The sequence below is a fragment of the Pogona vitticeps genome, chromosome 4, assembly GCF_051106095.1.
Source record: "Pogona vitticeps strain Pit_001003342236 chromosome 4, PviZW2.1, whole genome shotgun sequence".
Classification (NCBI taxonomy): domain Eukaryota; kingdom Metazoa; phylum Chordata; class Lepidosauria; order Squamata; family Agamidae; genus Pogona; species Pogona vitticeps.
In genome coordinates, this window is record NC_135786.1 from 227480912 (window position 1) to 227503018 (window position 22107).

Genomic DNA, 22107 nt, shown 5'->3' on the forward strand with positions numbered 1-22107 from the left:
AGAGCACAAAATCCCTCCATCTCATTTATATGTGGTGCTAAAATCAAAGACATGCTTGCAACATTCTGTTGGTCACACACACACACACACACACACACACACACACACACACCCACACACCCACACCCACACACCTCTTCCCAAATGAGAAAAAAAATCATTCAATTTAAAGTGAAAAGTAATAATTGAAGCTGAACACCCCAAAGCGTGGAATTTTGGATTACAGATCAACCTCCCTCTTTTTATTCAAAAGATGATCACACTGATGTGCCCTTCTTGTACCTTAACTTCCACCCCACATAAACACAAGAGCTAAGGTCCGCCATTTGATACCTTAAACAGAAAATAAGACTCTGTTAATCCAGGACTAAGCCCATTAAACACAATAAAATGTTCTTTCTTCCAGATAAAGACCAATTGTATTTGGTGAAGACAGCAAACCGAATCTTCTTTGCTATATCTGCTCACTCAGTGGCTCATTAAATGAGCAGACAGAACTTCCCAGAGAATGTGCAAGGAGATATTTGATACCCTCTTGTGCATTCGTAAGGCTGATTTATTTAAAAGGGACACTCTAGAGTGCACAGCTGCAAGCCAGAGATTGCATAGAGTGCTATCCCTGCAGGATATAATACGTACTCCAAACAGGATTCTGACTTGTATCACTGTGTACTACAAATTTGATTGTAGATTTGACAGGAACAAGTTTTGTTTCACTTGAGCTCTTCCATATCATATGATGATGTGCTTTAGAGAGAGTAGAGTAGTAAGTTGCAGTATTGATTGGGGATGGACATAAATATACAAGCATGATAGATCAATATCCCCATGTTTGGAGAAACAGGAAATGATCTGTGGTCTAAATTTCCTTACTTGTGGGGTACAGCTTCAGCTGTCATTTTTTTTGGCTCTAAAGTGATGGATTCTTTTTCCCTTTGGGGAATTTTTCTTTCTTTCTTTTTTCAAAAGGTAGGAACGCAGAGACATCAATGCTGAGAAAAGAGAACTTATTTTTATTAAACATTTTAATTCAAGAGAGAGTAAAATATTTATATATTACAAGCCGTTTTATAAAACAAACAATATGTCTTGCACGTGCCACTCCCAGAAAGGAAAATTATGGAATTTGTGGTCCAAAAAATATGAAATGCATTTCTTAGATAGATAGATAGATAGATAGATAGATAGATAGATAGATAGATAGATAGATAGATAGATAGATAGATAGATAGATAGATAGATAGATAGATAGATAGATAGATAGATAGATAGATAGACAGACAGACAGACAGACAGACAGACAGACAGACAGATAGATACTGTAGACAGACAGACAGACAGACAGACAGACAGACAGACAGACAGACAGATAGATAGATAGACAGACAGATAGACAGACAGACAGACAGACAGATAGATAGATAGACAGACAGACAGACAGACAGACAGACAGATAGATAGATACTGTAGACAGACAGACAGACAGACAGACAGACAGACAGACAGATAGATAGACAGACAGATAGATAGACAGATAGATAGATAGATAGATAGATAGATAGATAGATAGATAGATAGATAGATAGATAGATAGATAGATAGATAGATAGATAGATAGATAGATAGATAGATAGATAGATAGATAGATAGATAGATGTTGCTGTTATGTGTTGTCAAGTCAGAACCAACTTATAGGGGCCCTAATAGGGCTTTTTAAGGAGTAGTTTTCACCAGTTTCACAGTGAGCTTCTATGGCTAAGCAGGAATTTGAACCCTGGACTCCTAAATCCTAATCTATCACTTTATTTACTACAGCACACGGAGTATCCCAGAAATATATAGATATAGATACTGTATGGAATATGTTGTTCATGCATTTCAAACTTGGCTAATATTGATTTCAGAGCTATGCTTTAATTCCAGATTGTATTTGTATCAGCGAGTACATCATTGCTCACCCGGCAGCTGAGGATGATTATGCCATCATTTGTGTCCATGTCTTTCACACCTACCTGGTGAAACATACTGGGCATTAGGGCGGACTAGCGACATGCTTAAAGCTAGACCTCAGGACCCTGAAAATTCCACTTCACCATTTTCTTGGCGAAAAGCCATGGTGTTTTGCAGAGTTGGAGGCCTTTCCTTCCTGGACTACAACTGGCTGTGGGATTCTGAGAGTTGTTGTACAAAAATAAATAAATAAATAAAATTAAAATTAAAAATTTTAAATGTCCATATTTTGATATTTTCTATGGAAGATTGTTGACTTAAGCAAGGATGGGAGACTGCCATAGGCAAAGAATGTGGAGGTGAGGGGCAGCTGTAACAGGCTGCCTTCTTTCTTTCTTCATATCAAAACTTTGCACAATTTAAAATTATAGGCCTATGTGAAATATATTTATTTATTTATTTATTTATTTTTATTTATTTATTTGATTTATATCCCGCCTATCTGGTATATCATACCACTCTGGGCGGTATACAGTAACATTTTTTTAAAATTAAAATGTTAAGGTAATTAGATTATTTTTGACCAGAAGTGAGCTACTGTACTTCAATAGTGTTAAAGGTAAAGGTAAAGGTAAAGGTTCCCCTTGACAATTTTTGTCCAGTCGTGTTCAACTCTAGGGGGCGGTGCTCATCCCCGTTTCCAAGCCATAGAGCCAGCGTTATGTCCGAAGACAATCTTCCGTGGTCACATGGCCAGTGTGACTTAGACACGGAACGCTGTTACCTTCCCACCGAGGTGGTCCCTATTTATCTACTTGCATTTGCATGCTTTCGAACCGCTAGGTTGGCGGGAGCTGGGACAAGCGACGGGAGCTCACTCCGTCGCGTGGATTCGATCTTACGACTGCTTGGTCTTCTGACCCTGCAGCACAGGCTTCTGCGGTTTAGCCCGCAGCGCCACCACGTTCCCTGCTCAATAGCGTTATATTGGTCATTTGCTAAATCTTCTTTTGTGCATCTGGTGGGTCATAAATTGAGCTGTGTTGATTGAATTTCTCCACAGTCACTGAAAATGTTTGTCCTGTGCCTAGTGTTTAGTCGTTTAGTCGTGTCCGACTCTTCGTGACCCCATGGACCAGAGCACGCCAGGCCCTCCTGTCTTCTACTGCCTCCCGGAGTTGTGTCAGGTTCATGTTGGTTGCTTCGCAGACACTGTCCAGCCATCTCATCCTCGGTCGTCCCCTTCTCCTCTTGCCATCACACCTTCCTAACATCAAGGTTTTTTTCCAAGGACTCTTTTCTTCTCATGAGATGGCCAAAGTACTGGAGCCTCAGCTTCAGAATCTGTCCTTCAAGTGAGCATTCAGGGTTGATTTCCTTTAGAACTGATAGGTTTGTTCTCCTTGCAGTCCAGGGGATTCTTAAGAGCCTCCTCCAGCACCACAATTCAAAGGCATCAATTCTTCGGCGGTCTGCTTTCTTTATGGTCCAGCTCTCACTTCCATACATCACGACAGGAAAAACCATAGCTTTGACTATTCGGACTTTTGTTGGCAAGGTGATGTCTCTGCTTTTCAAGATGCTGTCAAGATTTGTCATCGCTTTCCTCCCAAGAAGAAGGCGCCTTTTAATTTCAGGGCTGCTGTCTCCATCTGCAGTGATCATGGAGCCCAGGAAGATAAAATTTGACACTGCCTCCATATCTTCCCCTTCTATTTCCCAGGAGGTGATGGGACCAGTGGCCATGATCTTAGTTTTTTTGATGTTGAGTTTCAGACCGTTTTTTGCACTCTCCTCTTTCACTCTCATTACAAGGTTTTTTAATTCCTCCTCACTTTCTGCCATCAGAGTGGTATCATCTGCGTATCGGAGGTTGTTGATATTTCTTCCGGCAATCTTAATTCCGGCTTGGGTTTCTTCCAGTCCAGCCTTCCGCATGATGTATTCTGCATATAAGTTAAACAAGCTGGGGGACAATATACAGCCTTGCCGTACTCCTTTCCCAATTTTGAACCACTCAGTTGTTCCATGACCAGTTCTAACTGTTGCTTCCTGTCCCACATATAGGTTTCTCAGGAGACAGATAAAGTGGTCAGGCACTCCCATTTCTTTAAGAACTTGCCATAGTTTGCTGTGGTCCACACAGTCAAAGGCTTTCGCATAGTCAATGAAGCAGAAGTAGATATTTTTCTGGAACTCTCTGGCTTTCTCCATAATCCAGCGCAAGTTAGCAATTTGGTCTCGAGTTCCTCTGCCTCTTCGGAATCCAGCTTGTACTTCTGGGAGTTCTCGGTCCACATACTGCTGAAGCCTACCTTGTAGGATTTTGAGCATAACCTTGCTAGCGTGCGAAATGAGTGCAATTGTACGGTAGTTGGAGCATTCTTTGGCACTGCCTTTCTTTGGGATTGGGATGTAGACTGATCTTTTCCAATCCTCTGGCCACTGTTGAGTTTTCCAAACTTGCTGGCATATTGAATGTAGCACCTTAACAGCATCATCTTTCAAGATTTTAAATAGTTCAACTGGAATGCCATCACCTCCACTGGCCTTGTTGTTAGCCAGGCTTTCTAAGGCCCACTTGACTTCGCTCTCCAGGATGTCTGGCTCAAGGTCAGCAACTACATTGTCTGGGTTGTCCGGGATATCCAAATCTTTCTGATATAATTCCTCTGTGTATTCTTGCCACCTCTTCTTGACGTCTTCTGCTTCTGTTAGGTCCCTTCCATTTTTGTCTTTTATCATGTTCATCTTTGCGCAAAATGTTCCTCTAATATCTCCAATTTTCCTGAACAGATCTCTGGTCTTTCCTTTTCTGTTATCTTCCTCTATTTCTTTGCATTGTTCATTTAAGAAGGCCCCCTTGTCTCTCCTTGCTATTCTTTGGAAGTCTGCATTCAAGTTTCTGTAACTTTCCCTATCTCCCTTGCATTTTGCTTCCCTTCTCCTCTCTGCTATTTCTAAGGCCTCGTTGGACAGCCACTTTGCTTTCTTGCATTTCCTTTTCTTTGGGATGGTTTTCGTTGCTGCCTCCTGGACAATGTTACGAGCCTCTATCCAAAGTTCTTCAGGCACTCTGTCCACCAAATCTAGTTCCTTAAATCTGTTCTTTACTTCCACTGTGTATTCATAAGGGATTTGGTTTAGATTATACCTGAGTGGCCCAGTGGTTTTTCCTAATCTCTTCAGTCTAAGCTTGAATTTTGCTATGAGAAGCTGATGATCAGAACCGCAGTCAGCTCCAGGTCTTGTTTTTGCTGACTGTATAGAGCTTCTCCATCTTTGGCTGCAGAGAATATAATCAATCTGATTTCGATATTGCCCATCTGGTGATTTCCATGTATAGAGTCGCCTCTTGTGTTGTTGGAAAAGAGTGTTTGTGATGACCAGCTTATTCTCTTGACAAAACTCTATTAGCCTTTGTCCTGCTTCGTTCTGAACTCCAAGGCCAAACTTCCCTGTTGTTCCTTTTATCTCTTGGCTCCCTACTTTAGCATTCCAGTCCCCTAGAATGAGAAGAACATCTTTCTTTGGTGTCAGTTCTAGAAGGTGTTGTAAATCTTCATAGAATTGTTCAATTTCAGTCTCCTCAGCAATGCTGGTTGGTGCATAAACTTGGATTATTGTGATGTTGAATGGTCTGCCTTGGATTCGTATTGACATCATTCTATCATTTTTGAGATTGTATCCCATTACAGCTTTTCCCACTCTTTTGTTGACTATGAGGGCTACTCCATTCCTTCTACGGGATTCTTGCCCACAATAGTAGATATGATAATCATCTGAGCTGAATTCGCCCATTCCTGTCCATTTTAGTTCACTGATGCCCAGGATGTCGATGTTTATTCTTGCCATCTCCTGTTTGACCACCTCCAGCTTCCCAACGTTCATAGATCTTACATTCCAGGTTCCTATGCAGTATTTTTCTTTGCAGCATTGGACTTTCCTTTCATTTCCAGGCACGTCCACAGCTGAGCGTCCTTTCGGCTTTGGCCCAACCACTTCATTAGCTCTGGAGCTACTTGTACTTGTCCTCCGCTCTTCCTCAGTAGCATGTTGGACGCCTTCCGACCTGAGGGGCCCATCTTCCAGCGTCATATCTTTTAGCCTTTTGTTTCTGATCATGGGGCGTTCTTGGCAAAGATACTGGAGTGGCTTGCCATTTCCTACTCCAGGTGGATTGCGTTTAGTCGGAACTCTCCACTATGTCCTGTCCGTCTTGGGTGTCCCTGCACGGCATAGCCCATAGCTTCTCTGAGTTACTCAAGCCCCTTCGCCACGACAAGGCAGCAATCCATGAAGGAGGTCCTGTGCCTAAGTAGCCCCAATTTACTTGATTGTTCTTTGATTTTCCTACCTCACTTTGAAGTCTATTGAGTGATGGTCCAGTCAGAATCTTGTCCTGGTGGGAAACACTCTTTGGCACTGATCCATTCGGCAAGGTGTGTTGTTTTGGTTCTCCACGGGTTACCCATAAATGACAGGTGGCTGGCCATTCCACACAGTCTATCTCCAACCCAGAAAACACGGCTGCTCTCCTCAGGTGTTGCAGTTCTAAGACTGAAATTTGATTCAAATACCCGTCCAGTCAGCTTTTATACATGGAGTGAGAAGCTCGTGGGGGATTGGGACCATATGCTTCACTTCAAGCAGCAGCGACCTGGATCCATCATGGGCTTAAGGCAGCCTTTCCTAACTTGATCTTCCATGACCGCCATGGAAGCGTTGCTGTGATGGGAGTCATAGTCCGATTCATTTCAAGGCCTACATCATGGTCCATCTGCAGACACTTTCCTTCAGCTGCTTGTTTAATTCATGGATTTCACTGGATGGCAGCAGTTTTAGGTATCCTTCCATCATTTGATCAGACTGGCAAAGGGCAATAAATGAAGAGATAAGACTAAAACCCTTTCTGTCAACCACCTGTTTCTTGGCTTAACGATATTGCTTTGGCTAATGAGTGGGCCCAGTTGTGTTGACACAATTTCCATTTTATCTGATGAAGTAGGTTGCTGTGATCCTTTGTTCTACTTCTATATGAACGAATTATTGTTTGATGTAAGGAAAGATGGACTGGGGTATTATTTAAAAATAATTTTATTATTTTGCAAATATCCCCCCCCCACCTCGATTGGTACCTTCATCCCACTTGTGCAAATGACAGTAAGAAGTAAGACGTTGCTCCCGTTGCTTGGCAAAATGGATTTCCAATCCAATATATAGCACAGTTACAATTGAATTATTTGTGCTGAAACTGAAGGACAATGCAGAGTTACTGAAGGTTATCTAAATTTTTACCAGGATCAGTGTGCATAACAGTTTCACTTTGTTTCCTTCCGCTGACTCAACACAGTTTGCTGCCTGAAGCAAAGAAGAAGCTATCACCCTTTCCACATATAAAAGCAATCTTGACTGGCATTTGAATCTTGTTTCAGCACTGGTGACTGGATAATGTCCTCCAGCACCTCTGAGGCAGTAGGCTAATTTGGGTAGCGTAGAGCAGACTGCATGGGATACAAAACCGTGTCCTCTAACAGAGGTAAAGAGCTGGAAAGCACATGAAAAACAATGGAGAGTCTGCCACTGTTTTTTTTCACCCAGTTGTCCAGGGCCATTGCTCTACTCTGCCTAATGGTAGGACTGGGCCACCTCCCACCTTAGATGGATTAAATTCATGTCTCCATGAATTTCAATGGGGATCCATTATCCTCAAGCTGATAATACATTGATTCAAAATTAAGAGCAAGTTACATGGTTATGATTTGGAGAACATGAAAAACATTTTGCTCACAGCGTGAAATCTAATTGTGGCTACATACCGACAATTAGAGGGAGGAAGTGGGGTTGGGAGAAGAGGTTGGTGTTATTAAAACAAAACAACTGAAAACCAAACAACAACAATAACAACAACAAACCTAGACAAGAGCTTATTTTTCAAAGTAGGTTAAAACACACACACACACACAACTTGACTCTTCCATTTATTTACAGTATGGAAGGAGCAAAACAAGCTCGATCTGCAGGCATTTGCTTCCATATTTGGCATGGAAGCTGCAGGGGTATCAATTACGTTCTATGAAGCACAAACATTAGCATAACTGCATGAAGCAATCATGCTCCTAACAACGGCAAGCATTGCAGAGCAGACCAAAATAAATAGAATCCACAGCGCAAGAGGTAACACTCCTCTGGACTCCGGGTTGCCAGAGTTGCAGAGATAAGTGAATTTCTCACATGCCTTTCGCTTTCGCCTGACATAGAGGGGCATCTCCAATGACAGGATTTGCACGCAGGATAGCCAAGTGTTTCTTGTCACATTGAAATGGCATCAATGACAGACAGGATAAGTCCGAGGTGTGTTTGGCTAGGCTCCTTTTTGGCAATGCTTCCTCATTAGGAGAGAGCAATTGCTTTCTAATTACAGAGGAGAGATGGGTTCACACCTTGATCTGGCATTGAGAGCACACCATAGATGGGTTGTAGGCGGTCTGGAAGGATGTGTGAGTGGAATAAATGAATACGCCTTAAATCCCCCATCCATACATATCTACTTCCTTGTACAATCTCATTGACGTTAGTGGGAGAGCTCGCTTAAATCAAAAGGTGGACTTAAAAGAGCTTTATCAAAGCAGCAAGCTGTCACTGTTTCCATTAACAGATGCTGCACATGCAAATTTAGATCACCAAAACCAAAACTCGTGGGCACACCCACTTAATTTCTGGAGGGCTCTTTTGGGCTAAGTGTGTTACAGCAGCAGAGGGGGAAAAAAATTCTGAAAAGCTGCATAATTCTTGCATAGCTTTCTAAATATGGGTGCAAAAGATGATTTGTGTAAGAGTTTTTCAGTCCCTTCAGTAACTACCAGGGTTAGTTTCTGCTACTGAAAGTGGTGCGGTCATCCATAGGAATATGACTAATTATCTAGTTTCAGCCAAACTCCTCATTTGAATGACACATAAATAAAGTGACTGGAGAAAAGAAAGCAAATAAACAAGAAAGCAAGGCAGCCTTTGTAGTGCAGCGCTTAGCTGATACAGCGCTAAGTGTGACAGGCATTTTTTTTCAAGGAAGGAAAATTATTCGGAAGTGCAGAAACAACAGGCACTAGCTTGAGGGGAGGGTATTATTCCATTCTAATGACACGCCATGCCCCACTGGAGATGTGACCATCATTGGCACCATAGGACACTCCCACTACTCCCCCTCCGGACCAAGACAGGTGACCACACACACCAGAATAGGGAGAAAATTGATGGCAGCTAAAGCAATATAAAATAAACAACCCCCTCATGGCTGAACAAAAATACATGAATGCCCCTGAAAAAAGCAGGAGCTTCTGCATGATTAGCTTTCTGTTGTGTAGTCACTTGAAAATTTTAACCCTAGAAGCCCTGAGGTAATTTGCAGTATAGTCACACCCTATGGTGGATAGCTTTTGGTGACTGCAGAATAAATGGTTTCAATATAGCATGGTCTATGTTATAGCTTCACGGTGGTGTCCAGTGAGTGCACCTGTTTCCAGATTGGTATAGGCTGAGGTTCACATTAGGGTGAAAGTTATGGAAGTCCCAGTGGAATTTCTACAGGGCTTCTTTTCCATGAGTCCAGAGAATAAGAATATTATCAATGTACCTGAAATAGAGGAGTGATTTTTGGGGTATAAACATTGGGAAAGGGTTGTTCCAGGTCAGCCATGAATATATTTGCATATTGTGGAGCCATAGGAGTGCCTATGGTAGTTCTGTTAATCTGCAAATAGGATTTGTTGTCAAAGGTGAAAGAGTTGTGTGTGAGCACAAAGTTGCAGAGGGTAGTGACGAGGTGGGTCATGTCCTCATGTTGAATGCTATTTGTGATGGCCTGTAGTCCATCTCTGTGTGGGATGTTAGTGCAGAGGGCCTCTAGATCCATTGCGACCAATATGGTATTGTTAGGGTCATGAATGGACTGCAGTTTCCTTAGAAAGTCTGTAGTGTCTCTTACATAGTGAGATGCAGTGATGGCAAGTGGCTTGAGGAAGAAGTCCAAGTATTCAGATGCCCCAATAGTAACCTTAATGGCTCTGCACATTTGTACTTACAATTGAGTACATATAAGAACATATTATTTTATATGTACTGTATGTTTAGGTATGTTGTGGTACTGTGGGTTAAACTGCAGAAGCCTCTGTGCTGCAGGGTCAGAAGACCAGTAGTTGTAAGATCAAATCCACGCGACGTAGTGAGCTCCCGTCGCTTGTCCCAGCTCCCGCCAACCTAGCAGTTCGAAAGCATGTAAATGTGAGTAGATAAATAATTCGGTGGGAAGTTAACGGTGTTCTGTGTCTAGTCACGCTGGCCACGTGACCATGGAAACTGTCTTCGGACAAACGCTGGCTCTATGGGTTGAAGATGGGGATGAGCACCGAACCCTAGAGTTGGACACGACTGGACTCAATGTCAACGGTAACAGTTACCTTTTTACCTTTACCTGTATGTTTATATGTTTTATAAGTATATCTAATTCTACTATGAATATGAAGTGTAAAATCATACCATGGTACATTTTCTCTTCTGCCAGACCAGAAGAGCTAACTGGTTACATTTACTTGAGATAAGTATAAACAAGACTCTTGGAGAAGAGTATCAGAATTTTAAAACCTACTCCGCCCTCGCTATAGTTCAATCGATTCCATCTACAGAGAGAAGTAGATAACCTTAAGATTTCACAGCACACGTTTTTCTGTTTTTGTGGAGCTGTTTAATCTTATCTACCTTAGTGCTCTCCTGAATGGTACAGCACATAAAAGCAAAATACAGTACAGTATCTTGCTATTTTGCCAAGGACATTCTAAAACAGTGGTTCCCAACCATGGGTCCCCAGAAGGTTTTGGACTAAAACTTCCAGAATCCTAGCTATGTTGGCCAGGATTTCTGGGAGTTGTGGTCCAAGAACATCTTGGGGACTCAAAGTTGACAATCATGGTTCTGAAAGGACGTTTAAAACCACTTGTGTGGCTTTAAGCCTCTGGAGACGGTCAGATGACACACGTTCCTTTTCTCTTTTTTTTTTTTCCTTTTTTGGGTACCCAAGCCTTTCTGGATACAAGAACTTCATCTGTGCCTTGGTCCTCTCTCTCTCTCTCTCTCTCTCTCTCTCTCCACATTTCCATTAGAGGAAACCCATCATTTCTAGGAAGCAATATCTCCAGCTATGACTTACAAGAATAACAATACAGTTGAGGATAAATGATTAGCAACGCTCTACTCAGTGGCTTTGGGCAAGCTTTTTTTTTTTTTAAATCCTGTTGTGCAAATTTCAGGTTACGAAAGGATTCAGTAACAACAGTGTGAATCAAGTATTACACATTGGTCCCGACAATTTGCCAAGGAATGCAGCCCGCAGAAGCTGACATTGCTTAACAAGACAAATATAGACACCCCCCCCCCCGGTCACCATGGAAAATGACCTTCCCATCACCTAAGAAAGCAGTTCAGTTTCTGGCCAGTGACATGGCCTCTTGTAGAAGATGACTGTGCAGGCATACAGTGGGAAGTTGCTTCTTTCCAGAGAAAATGGCAGGAGGGTGGTGAAGGAGTCACATCAGGCTGAATTAGGACTGAACTGTCATCCCACCACTCAGCTTTGCCCCCCCTCCAAAGGATGGGACTCTCAATCTGAATCAGTTTCTCCAAGAAATGCTAGCTTTAATAGAATATTAGGCTGCTGTAGCATTCACCCTTAGTTATGTAAGAAGATATATAATATTCATGAGATATATGCTAATGTGGTTGAGAGGTGGGGCCTGAGAGTCTAAGTCAGGGAGCAGAGAAAGTCAGGGGAGTCTGTATTAGGAATCTGAGAGAAGGATAGTTTGGGGGTCTGAGGAGTGATTACTTACCTATGATATTTAATACTGAAGATTAATATTGATGCTGGGTGAAACTGAAAGAATATGCCTATAAATTATCCTAGAATCCATCTGTAATCAATAAACCTGTTTTATTAATAAGTCAGTCCTGAATGGACCTTCATCTTTCCTAAGTAAAGTACGTTGATAAGGAGATCAACTGGTGGCAACGTGTCAAGAGGTGTTTTGGTTTGCCTTCGCGGGCTCTGTGTTTGGGGCGACAAACAGGGGCCACGAGGGCAAACGTCACAGGGAAAAAACGGGCAAGGGGAAACTGAGTTACACTAACTCGAGATCCTTGCAGGAAGAAGGAAATGGAAATGGAAATAAAATTCAATAGCAACCCCAACAGCAACATGAATATGTTATGGGTATGAACAGTTGTGTTGTGTGTCTTCCTCAGGCCTCCTTGGCCACCCGCACCTCTGTTTACCTTTTTTGTTGTTGTTTACCTTAGTGAGCTCTGTGTTTAGGGAGACAAACAGGGGCCACGAGGGCGAACGGCACAGCTACAAAGCTGGAGGTTTGGAGTTTCCCATTGGAGGGTCCCCGTTGCGCCTTCTGGGAGAAGCACCATCCTGTGTGGCCTTGGGCAAGCTGCACAGTCCCAGGATGTCCCCAGAAAAAGGGGAATAGTAAACCCCTCCGGGAGGCAGTAGAAGACAGGAGGGCCTGGCATGCTCTGGTCCATGGGTCATGAAGAGTCGGACACGACTTAACGAGTAAACAACTGCAACAACAACAAAAACCCCAACCTTGAAACCTCTATCTGGAAAACCCTGAAAAAAGATCACCATAAGTCAGAATTGACTTGACACACAATATTATTATTATTAGAGTTGGAAGGGACACTGCGGTCCTTAAGTCCAGACCCTCAAGAGTGCAAAAAATCCACAGTATACCTGATAAATTAGTCTTTGAAGTAATTCGAACCAGGAATGGGGAAAGGGTGTGGGGTTCTTTTTCAAGACAACAACTCCCAAATCTCTCCCCCCTCCCCCGCCATTGCTTATGGTATTATTTTGGCAATTTGAGAGATGGAGAAACATGGACCCATGTAAACATTAGGAACAAATTGATTTAGTGTGGTGGGTGGAGAACCTTTAAAAAGGGACTATGATCATTAGTTTTGTTTCATAAAGAGAGATGGAGATACAGGCAGCTGTAGGCCTTAGTCCCCTTGATTTAGATAACTGCCCTTTAAAAAACCCTCAACCTTGGGGGGAGAGAGATAAACTAGGGATAACAATTTAAACCTATTTCAGACTTTAAACCTCTGCAGATGTTTGAATGACACACATTCCTTTTTTTTAAAACAATATTTCTTTTTCTGATACCCAAGTATTTCCAAAATTGAGAGCCTAAATACTGTGCCTTGGTCCCCTCTCCTCCCGCTCCCCATACTTCCATTATAGGAAACCATTTCTAGGAAGGGCTCCAGTTATCAGTTATAACAGTAAAAATGCATTGGGGTTCACTGGAGAAATAGCCCACAACACTGTCCCGGATTCAGATGGCTCGTGTTTTTAAAACCTTGTCTTCTTAAGTCTAGCACACAACTAACCAAACAATGAGAAAAGATGAAACTTTAAATCCTGGAGTACAAAAACAATCCATAACTCCTATGACAAAGAATGAGTCCTTCTGTTGTTCTGGTGCACATACATTACATTCCAATACTTAAATCAAGATGATTGGGATTTACATTTCTGCTTTCCAGGCAGCAACAGAATATAGCTCTTCAACTGTTTGCGTTATAAACAAAAGCACAGCACTGTTGCTTAGGATTTTCCACCCCTAAACCAATTAGTTCATTGGGGTTACACTTGCACAGATAAATATGTGCCTCCAGAGGGCAAGAGAAGTATAGAAAAAGAACTGTGATGATTGGATATTTCCCCCTCTATAATGTCTTCCCTACTGCTTCAGTCTTAACATCATGTCCTTCCATAAACCTGACTTCTCTTCTTGTAATTAGTGGCAGCAGAGGGGGAGGGACTTTTCCGGGTTGAGGTGATTGTCTGTCTAGCATTGGCCAATCATTCTTTCCAGCTTTTGAAATTCAAAGAGAGCCCTGTCTCTCCACTGAGTGTTCTGTCTCTCTCTTTCATCACCTGATGGCACTTATTTGTTGCTGTTGATCTGTTGGGTTGGTTTGCTAGTGTGTGTATGATAAAGAAAGCAATATACACAAGTCCATAAATTTCAAGCACCTGTAGGTAAAGAAATGTTTCAGGAGATGTAGGAGCTCTGTAATGCGGACTTCCATTGCCCTCAAGAGGTCACACACATAGCCAATGTTCCCCCCATTACCTGAGGAGTGCTGAACGGAGCAGCCTGTGCTACATGAATAGTTTTGGAGAACCCAACATTTCATCTTGTTTGTAACATTTTAGAGAGCCAGTAAAGGTTATAGCTAGCCAATCCACTTTGTTTCTTTGGAAGGGTCCCCCAGCGGCTTTTGGGGGGGGGGCTAATTTAAGTACATGGAAACTGTTCAAAGCAATGAGGCAAAGTTGAAAAGTGGCCTGTAAGTATCGAAAATAAATACCTAAAGAAATGATGACAAATGCATGTAAGTTTAGAATGAGTCACTGAGAAACTAGAAATGTAATCAAGTGTAAAAGTTTTGATCCTTGTAACAGTCATGTTCTCACTCCAGGCCTCAACACATCACCTTACAGTGAGAGGATTTGGGAGTCACAGCCGAACTAGGAAGGTGGTTTTGTTTTTTTAAAATAAACAACAGATGTCAGAATGGCTTATGGAGAATTGTAGTTCACACGATTCATGACAAAGAGCCCAGTTCTGCAAGGGGGGTGCTGGGCATATTTGTGGGATTAGTTATAGGCATTGCCTGCAAGAGTTTCGGAAGGATAATGGCTGTTGCAGCTTCAGATAGTACATCTCATGATGTGGCCGACAGTGGTGCTCAGTTCACATAACAAATGCATTACTCTTCACGAAAAATATGTGTTATTATCTTGAAAACTGGCATTTGTGCCAGAGGCTATTTTGTTACATAACATTTTACCGCTTCTTGGTTCTATCCTATATTTCAGACTGCTACTTTTAGTTAACATATGGTTATATTTTAATGTGTTTTTATTTATTTATTTGCTGAAAACACTTCTACCCTGCTTTTCTCCTTAGAAAGGACCCAAGGCAGCTTACATCTTTGAAAGACAATATTTAAAGCTGAAAACAATGAGTATAGAACAGTGGTTACATCATTAAAAGACAATATTTAAAGCTAAGAACAGTGAGTATAAAGAGGCTGCTTACATCATTAATGGACAATATTGAAACTAAAACAATAAGTATGCAAATACAGTGGTGCCTCGCTTAACAAACACCTCATTAAACAACGAATCCACTTTACAGTGGGTTTTTTGCGATCGCTATTGCGATAGCAAAATGATGTTCCTATGGGGAAAATTCACTTCACAATGATCGGTTCCCTGCTTCGGGAACTGATTCTTCACATTACAACGATCTAAAAACAGCTGATCACCAGGTTTCTAAATGGTTCCCCACTGTGCAAAATGGCTCCCCGCTGTGTTAAGGATGGATTCCTTGCTATACAGGCACCAGAAAATGGCCGCCCTATGAAGGATCTTCGCTGCATGATGAGGTATTTCGCCCACTGGAATGCACTGAACGGTTTTCAATGTATTTCAATGGGTTTTTTAATTTCGCTTGACGACGATCTCACTTAACAGCGATTTTAACAGAATGCATTATCATCGTCAAGCGAGGCACCACTGTATTAAAAAAGAACGAACAAATACCACTCCAAGAGATGGTAAACATAAATAGTATTAAAGATCCAGCTAGAATAGCAATACATAACAATCTGTCTAAAAGGTTATTCATGTAAACAGCCATGTAGGCCGTCACTCATGTAGGCAGCCATTCAGGGAAAGCGCACCTGAAGAGAAAGCTCTATGCCTGCTTGCAGAAGGACAGCAGAGATGGGGCCAGCCTGGCCTCCCATGGGAAGGAGTTCCAGAGTCTGGGAGCAGCAACAGCGAAGGCCCTCTCCTGTGTCCCCATCAGACGGACCTGTGAAGATGGTGGGACCGAGAGGAAGGCCTCACCTGATGATCTTAACATCCGAGCTGGCTCTTAAGGGTAGACACAGTCTTTGAGATAGCTTGGACCTAGGTCATTTAGGGCTTTACAGGTTAACACCAGTACAGTTACTTCAAATTGTGCCCAGTAACTGATCAGCAGCCAGTGGAACTGCTGTAATAGGGGGTTTATGTGATCCCTATAACCAGCCCCAATCAGCAATCTGGTTGCATCATTTTGGACTCACAGAAGTTTCCTGACATTTTCCACATAGTTACAGTAACTGCGGCATGTATGATAGTGGCCAGATCAGATCTCTCCAGAAATGGACATTTTTACTTGTGTATAATAATTACAACAAGCCATCATGTCAGTTCCGAGTTATAGTGACCCTTTCCAGAGTGTTTCAGGGACAGAGTACTCAGAAGTGGTTTCCCATCATCTTCTTCTGGAGACATTCTAGGACTGTGTAACTTATTCAAGGTGATACAGGCGGGCTCATGTCCTGGGAGACACAGTGGGAAATGGAACTTCTGGCTCCACAGCTAATCTGTGGAACATTTCTTTCATGCTTGCTTGTATTTTTCATGTTATGAAGTTACTCCAGGGTGCCCAATGTCCCAATGGACAGTAGGATATAAATAAATTATTTGGTTACTTTTACTATTTCCTAGCCCACACATTCATGTTAGAGCTTTTCAGAAACTCTCCAAGTTAAAATCCTCAGAAGGACGGCATTTAAAGATGATGTGGACAAGGCTTGGGTGGAAAGAGACTGAGGTAGAGACATAAGCTGAGAAGGAAAAAGAAATCAAAAGATGTCTCACTTCTGGGCAAGGTTACAAAAGTTGTGGTGGTTTAGGTATCTGGTTGAGGAGCCAGAGTGCTTCCTTGACAGATGATGGACTTGATGATCTGTCAGGTTCTTTCCAGTTCTGCAGTTCTGAGTTGATGCTGATGATTGCATTTCAGGAGGGCTTCTTTTGTGAAAAATTAACTGAAGGTTTTTTTTTTTTGCCCAAAACTTTGGACAGAATCCTACTTTTTGTGTTACTTGTTTTTGTGTTACTTGTGGTTATGAAATGAGGTGCTGGAGCATGCGTCAGTTCCATGCCTGGTTGTGTACTTGACTACACAAGTGAGATGCACTTCAACACCTTGTCAGTTAGCCACCATCAGCCGTGCCAATTTATGCAAACATGGGGGGCTTGGTTTTGTGCAAAAAGTGGCTGATTTGTGCAGAATGCATTTTAAATGAAAATACATGATTGTGTGCAAAATACAAATTTCTCCCCCTCATTCAAACCCTAGATATTATTGCGCGTACTGCTGCCAAAGACAAAAGTCCCACCCAAGTGAACTGTGTACTCAATTTACTGACTTGGAATGACGGAGGGGTGAGTGAATCTCAAGCTGGCTACATAGGATTGAACCTGGTTTGTGAGCAGAGTTTTGGCTGCAGTACTGCAATTCAACCGCTGTGCCACAAGGTTCTATAACAAAGGAGCTGTTTTCCCAGCCCAATCAGTTATATGGGGCTGGTGAAGCAATGTGCTGTGTTTTTGCTTTGCCGGACAGGATAGAAACCAATTAGAAATAGAAAAGGTAAAATCCTTTACTTTACCACACCCAAACAGCCTATTGGGCTGGTGAAGCAGCTCCCTCTCTGCCACCTGATCATCTTGTTTCCTGTCTCTCGTTGTGAAAATGTATAAACCCACATGTGGGCGTGTGTCTATCAGGAGTGGGGAGGTAGTTTTTCTTAATGTCATCTGCCCGACCCACAAGATCATCGCAGTCGAGGCTCCTCCTGGTGTCCACCCCGACCCCGAGGGAGGCCTATACATTGTCTACAAGAGGTGGGGCCTTCTTCGTGGTGGCTCCAACTTTATGGAACCAGCTTCCGGAGAAGCTCTGTATACCCCCCTCCCTGTTGACATTTAGGAAGCAATTAAAGACGTTGCTTTTCAGGGAAGATTTCCACACCAACCCAAGCTGACCACCTTTTCCCCAGCCTTCTCCCTTCTCACCCCAGTTTCCTGCTGTCCACTCTGTGTTTACATGATTACTTGGTGTCTTCTGTTTTTAGGGTTATTGTTGTTGCTTTTAATGTTTTTATCTTTATTTCTGTTTTCTATTTTATGTGTTGTAACCACCCAGAATAGTGACTTGACACAAATGGGAATGGGATACAAATTGAACGAACAAATGAACAAACGAACGAATGAACGGTTACATCCATTTAAAAATTGCCCCCAGTGACATTGTGCACCTCCCAGTAGTTATGCAGAAGGGAAGATGGCCCTCCAGCTGAGAAAGGTCTGATTACTGGCGTAACAATGCTGGACAAGAACAGGGGACTTGTAGTCTACCACAGTTGGGAAGTTTGGGAAGACGGCGGTATAAAGTTGATGGTCCTTTGGGAATACCACACTATTGCCCAGGGTGCTCTTGAAAGGTCATCCAAGTGTCTCCAACTTCTCCAGCCAAACAAAGTGTATAAAAACTGCTGAGGAGACAAACATTGACGGAGAGCAACTTCATAACAAAAGGCCAGCACAGCACTTCTGAAACTGAGTTAATGTTTAGAAGTGTGTGTTTTGAAACCATCATTGTTGACTGCATGAGGACAAAAAAGTGGACCTGGGCACAACCCTTTGTGCCAAAGTTAAATCAACTCAGATCCATTCTAGGAGACAGGTTTGTTTGTTTTAAATTTTTAAAAAATGTTGTCAAGATAACTTGCAAACAATATGTAGACTACATCATTAAATTGTGAACTACCCAGAGAGTGCTTTAAGCGCTACGGGGCGGTAGATCAGCAGCACACTTTGCTCTTGCTATGGGTAAGCTTCCTTGGAACAGCTTACAGATACACAAACATATAAGAGGCAATAAAAATCACCACCCACACAAATAAATCAGCCAGACATAGATAAAAATATTAAGAATGCTAATGAATGCGTGTAGGAAAGCTTAAACAGCAACCCAAACCAAGGACTACCACTCTGCGGAGGAACTTGGAAAAATTGCTTTTCTTGGACTGGAATGCCCAGAATTGCCCATTCAGCATGGCTGACTTTAGCTAGTTGTAGGAATCTGGGAGCTCATTAGTCCAGAGCAGTAGCTTTGCAAACTCTACAGGAAGAGGGAGTTCTTACCCAGCAATCTTAATGTGACTTATGAGAGCCACCTTGTTTCAGGTGACCCCATGGACCAGAGCACGCCAGGCCCTCCTGTCTTCCACTGCCTCCTGGAGTTGGGTCAAATTCATGTTGGTTGCTTCGCAGACACTGTCCAGCCATCTCATCCTCAGTCGTCGCCTTCTCCTCTTGCCCTCACACTTTCCCAACATTAAGGTCTTTTCCAGGGAGTCTTCTCCTCTCATGAGATGGCCAAAGTACTGGAGCCTCAGCTTCAGGATCTGTCCTTCCGGTGAGCACTCGGGGTTAATTTTTTTTTGATCTATGCCTATTCACATCTTTTCGTTCTCTGCCAAGGGCTACTGTTATTGAGTTTTGTTTTGTTTTTAAAAGTGCAGGCAGAATCACTTTGTTTTGGTTCAGTTCCAGCATGTGTGATCACCGAGATTGAACCAAAGTGGATCATTTTGCGTAAGCCTCTTCAGGATCTAACCATTTTTTAAGAAAATGAAAGATCCCCCCTACTCCCACATGGAAAGGTAATCCCTTGTAATCCAGCACCGAACCAGGTGACCCAGATCCTCTCAGGCCTTCGTATTGAAGGTTCCTACCCCAAGGAGAGTAAAGAAAAGCTCCATCAGGTTTTATCATCTCGACACAGTTGAAAAATACAATAAATTTCTGGTAGTGAAGATGTGGAATGTGAAGTATATTAGAAAGAAAAAGCACAATACTGTACCGTTGTACCAAATAATGAAAATGTCAACAACAGACTGCAATGGTGAACAACACTACATACCCTAGTGCATTTAAAATTCCATTCAGCTGATGAAGACTATTATTAAGACACTATGTAGTAAGTAGAACCTGTTATTGCATTTCTGAGTGAAATTCCCACAACTACTCTTACAACAGTCGTTTTCAGTATGAGTGACAAGGAAACATGATGATTGTCCGGGAATGAAGTGGGATAATTCAAAGGATCCATGTGCTGAAATGTAACAAGGAACTTCAGACATTTCGGTGCAAGGATATTTCAAGATGACATGAAACCAAAAATGGATAATTTTGCTACTTTTGCTTTCGCGCACATTCTATTTTCTTCTTAATCCCGTGTCTAGTTCTTTTCTTTAAATTTATGAAGAAACTTCCATATTTTGTTAATTTGTATGAAAAGCAAACAAAATCTGATCGTCGTTTGTCTATCCTGAATAAATTGAAGATATTTAGTTATTCCCAGTATGGAGAAAGTCATATATCACCTGTATGCTATGCAGGTGTTAGAGATTAAAATCTTCCCAGAATAAAACGATGCCACTCTAATTCAGCACCACAAATAGAGATGAACACATAAGGATTCAAAGCAAAGATTTGGGAACTAAGTGCTCAAAAGTATTCCATCTGAATCATACAACCTGTCAATTAGTTTCCCATTCTGCCTGGATCATTTAAACGAAATCAAATGAAACCAAAGATAATTTTTAAAAAAATGTCCATTAAATTTCTGGGCAGTTCTGTGAATTTTGGAATTTTTTTTAAATAAAAAAACACCCATATTTGTAACCATTCTGAAAGGAAAAGGTTAGTAGTGAATTTTTTTTTTACTTTTTTAAGCCTTCATTGTGACTCATCATCAGTCTCTCCTCCACCCAGCTGTGGACATGAGCCATTTTATTTTTTTTGAGACTGAGTGTGTGGATTGCTCATTCTCCTTGCTTAAAAAAAAAAGGATGAGTGTACAGCCGAATAAGACAGGGTGAGCTGTCCAGTTGACGGAAAATAGGTGCCAAAAGTGGAACCACATGGATGGTGCAAACTGTGCACAGAGTTTGAGAAAATTCCTCCAGGAAGAAATGAAAAAGGTTGTGAAAGTAAACCTGAAAACAATTTCTCAGAAGTAAATTGGTGTCATCTGGCAGCCTGAGAGCTGTACTGTTAGAGCTGCAACCCAGCAGAATTAAGCAAAGCTTCAATTAGCCATGTAACCAAGCTAATCAAGATATTTTAGAGAAGGAAGGAACATTATTGTGTGAAATTAAGTAAGAGAGGGTCAGCCCCTGACACTTATCGTTTGTGTTTTTACTTCATGTTGGCTTCTGTCCCTGTTCATGCCACTTCTTTCTAGATTTTAACATTTTGATTTTCTTGTTGGCTGAAGCATATCCTCAGCAGCACTATCGTGAATCTTTATAAGTTGGTGTCTTCATGCCAATTGATTGTCCCATGGTTTGGAGTGCAAAGCAATGCACTGTTTACTCTTCTATAGAGTCACACAGATGGCTTGAGTCATTAGGTTTTATTTCCCCCCCCCGGAATAATAGGTGCTGTATGCAGAGCATATCAAATGTAAAGGACTACACAAGAATTCTGCATATTTATTATTTTCTACCATTTATTGTTCGGGTGTTATTTGTTTTGGGGTGACTGGGTAAGTTTAGATACTTCTGCCTCTTAATTTAGAATAGGTGATTTTCCCCCCTTTGTGTATAGGCACCCATGTGCCCTGGATAGATTCCATTAATCAACATAACACACCAATCATTTTACATGCACTTGCAGGGTGTATCTGTACTACACTGTTGCAACAGTCTTATATTCCTTTAAATGTCATGTCTCTGTCCTTTGGAATTCTTGGAACTGTAGTTTGGTGCTTAAAATTCTGTGCTAGAGCACTCTTGCACAGGAGTTCAGAGGAGTGCATTGGAGCTCCCTATGGGAGAATTATAAATGCCTCACTGAAATACAAATTCCAGCAAGACAGAGCCATGGCAGTTAAAGTGCTGTCAACCTGGAATAATGGTGTTGTGTAGGTACACTCACAGTCTTTGGAATGGCGGTAATCTTGCAATAATAATGGTTGTGATCTTGCATGAACAATATGTGAAAGCTTCACATGAGCTCAGCACATGTGAATGAAGGGAGGATGTGTGGATGGAAGAATCAGATTATGCTGGAATAGGTGCTTTAATGCTACATCATGAATAATCACTGTCATATCATCTTCCTTGGCTCTTCTGGGTTTAATTCCAAGTATTTCTTGGGACACTGGA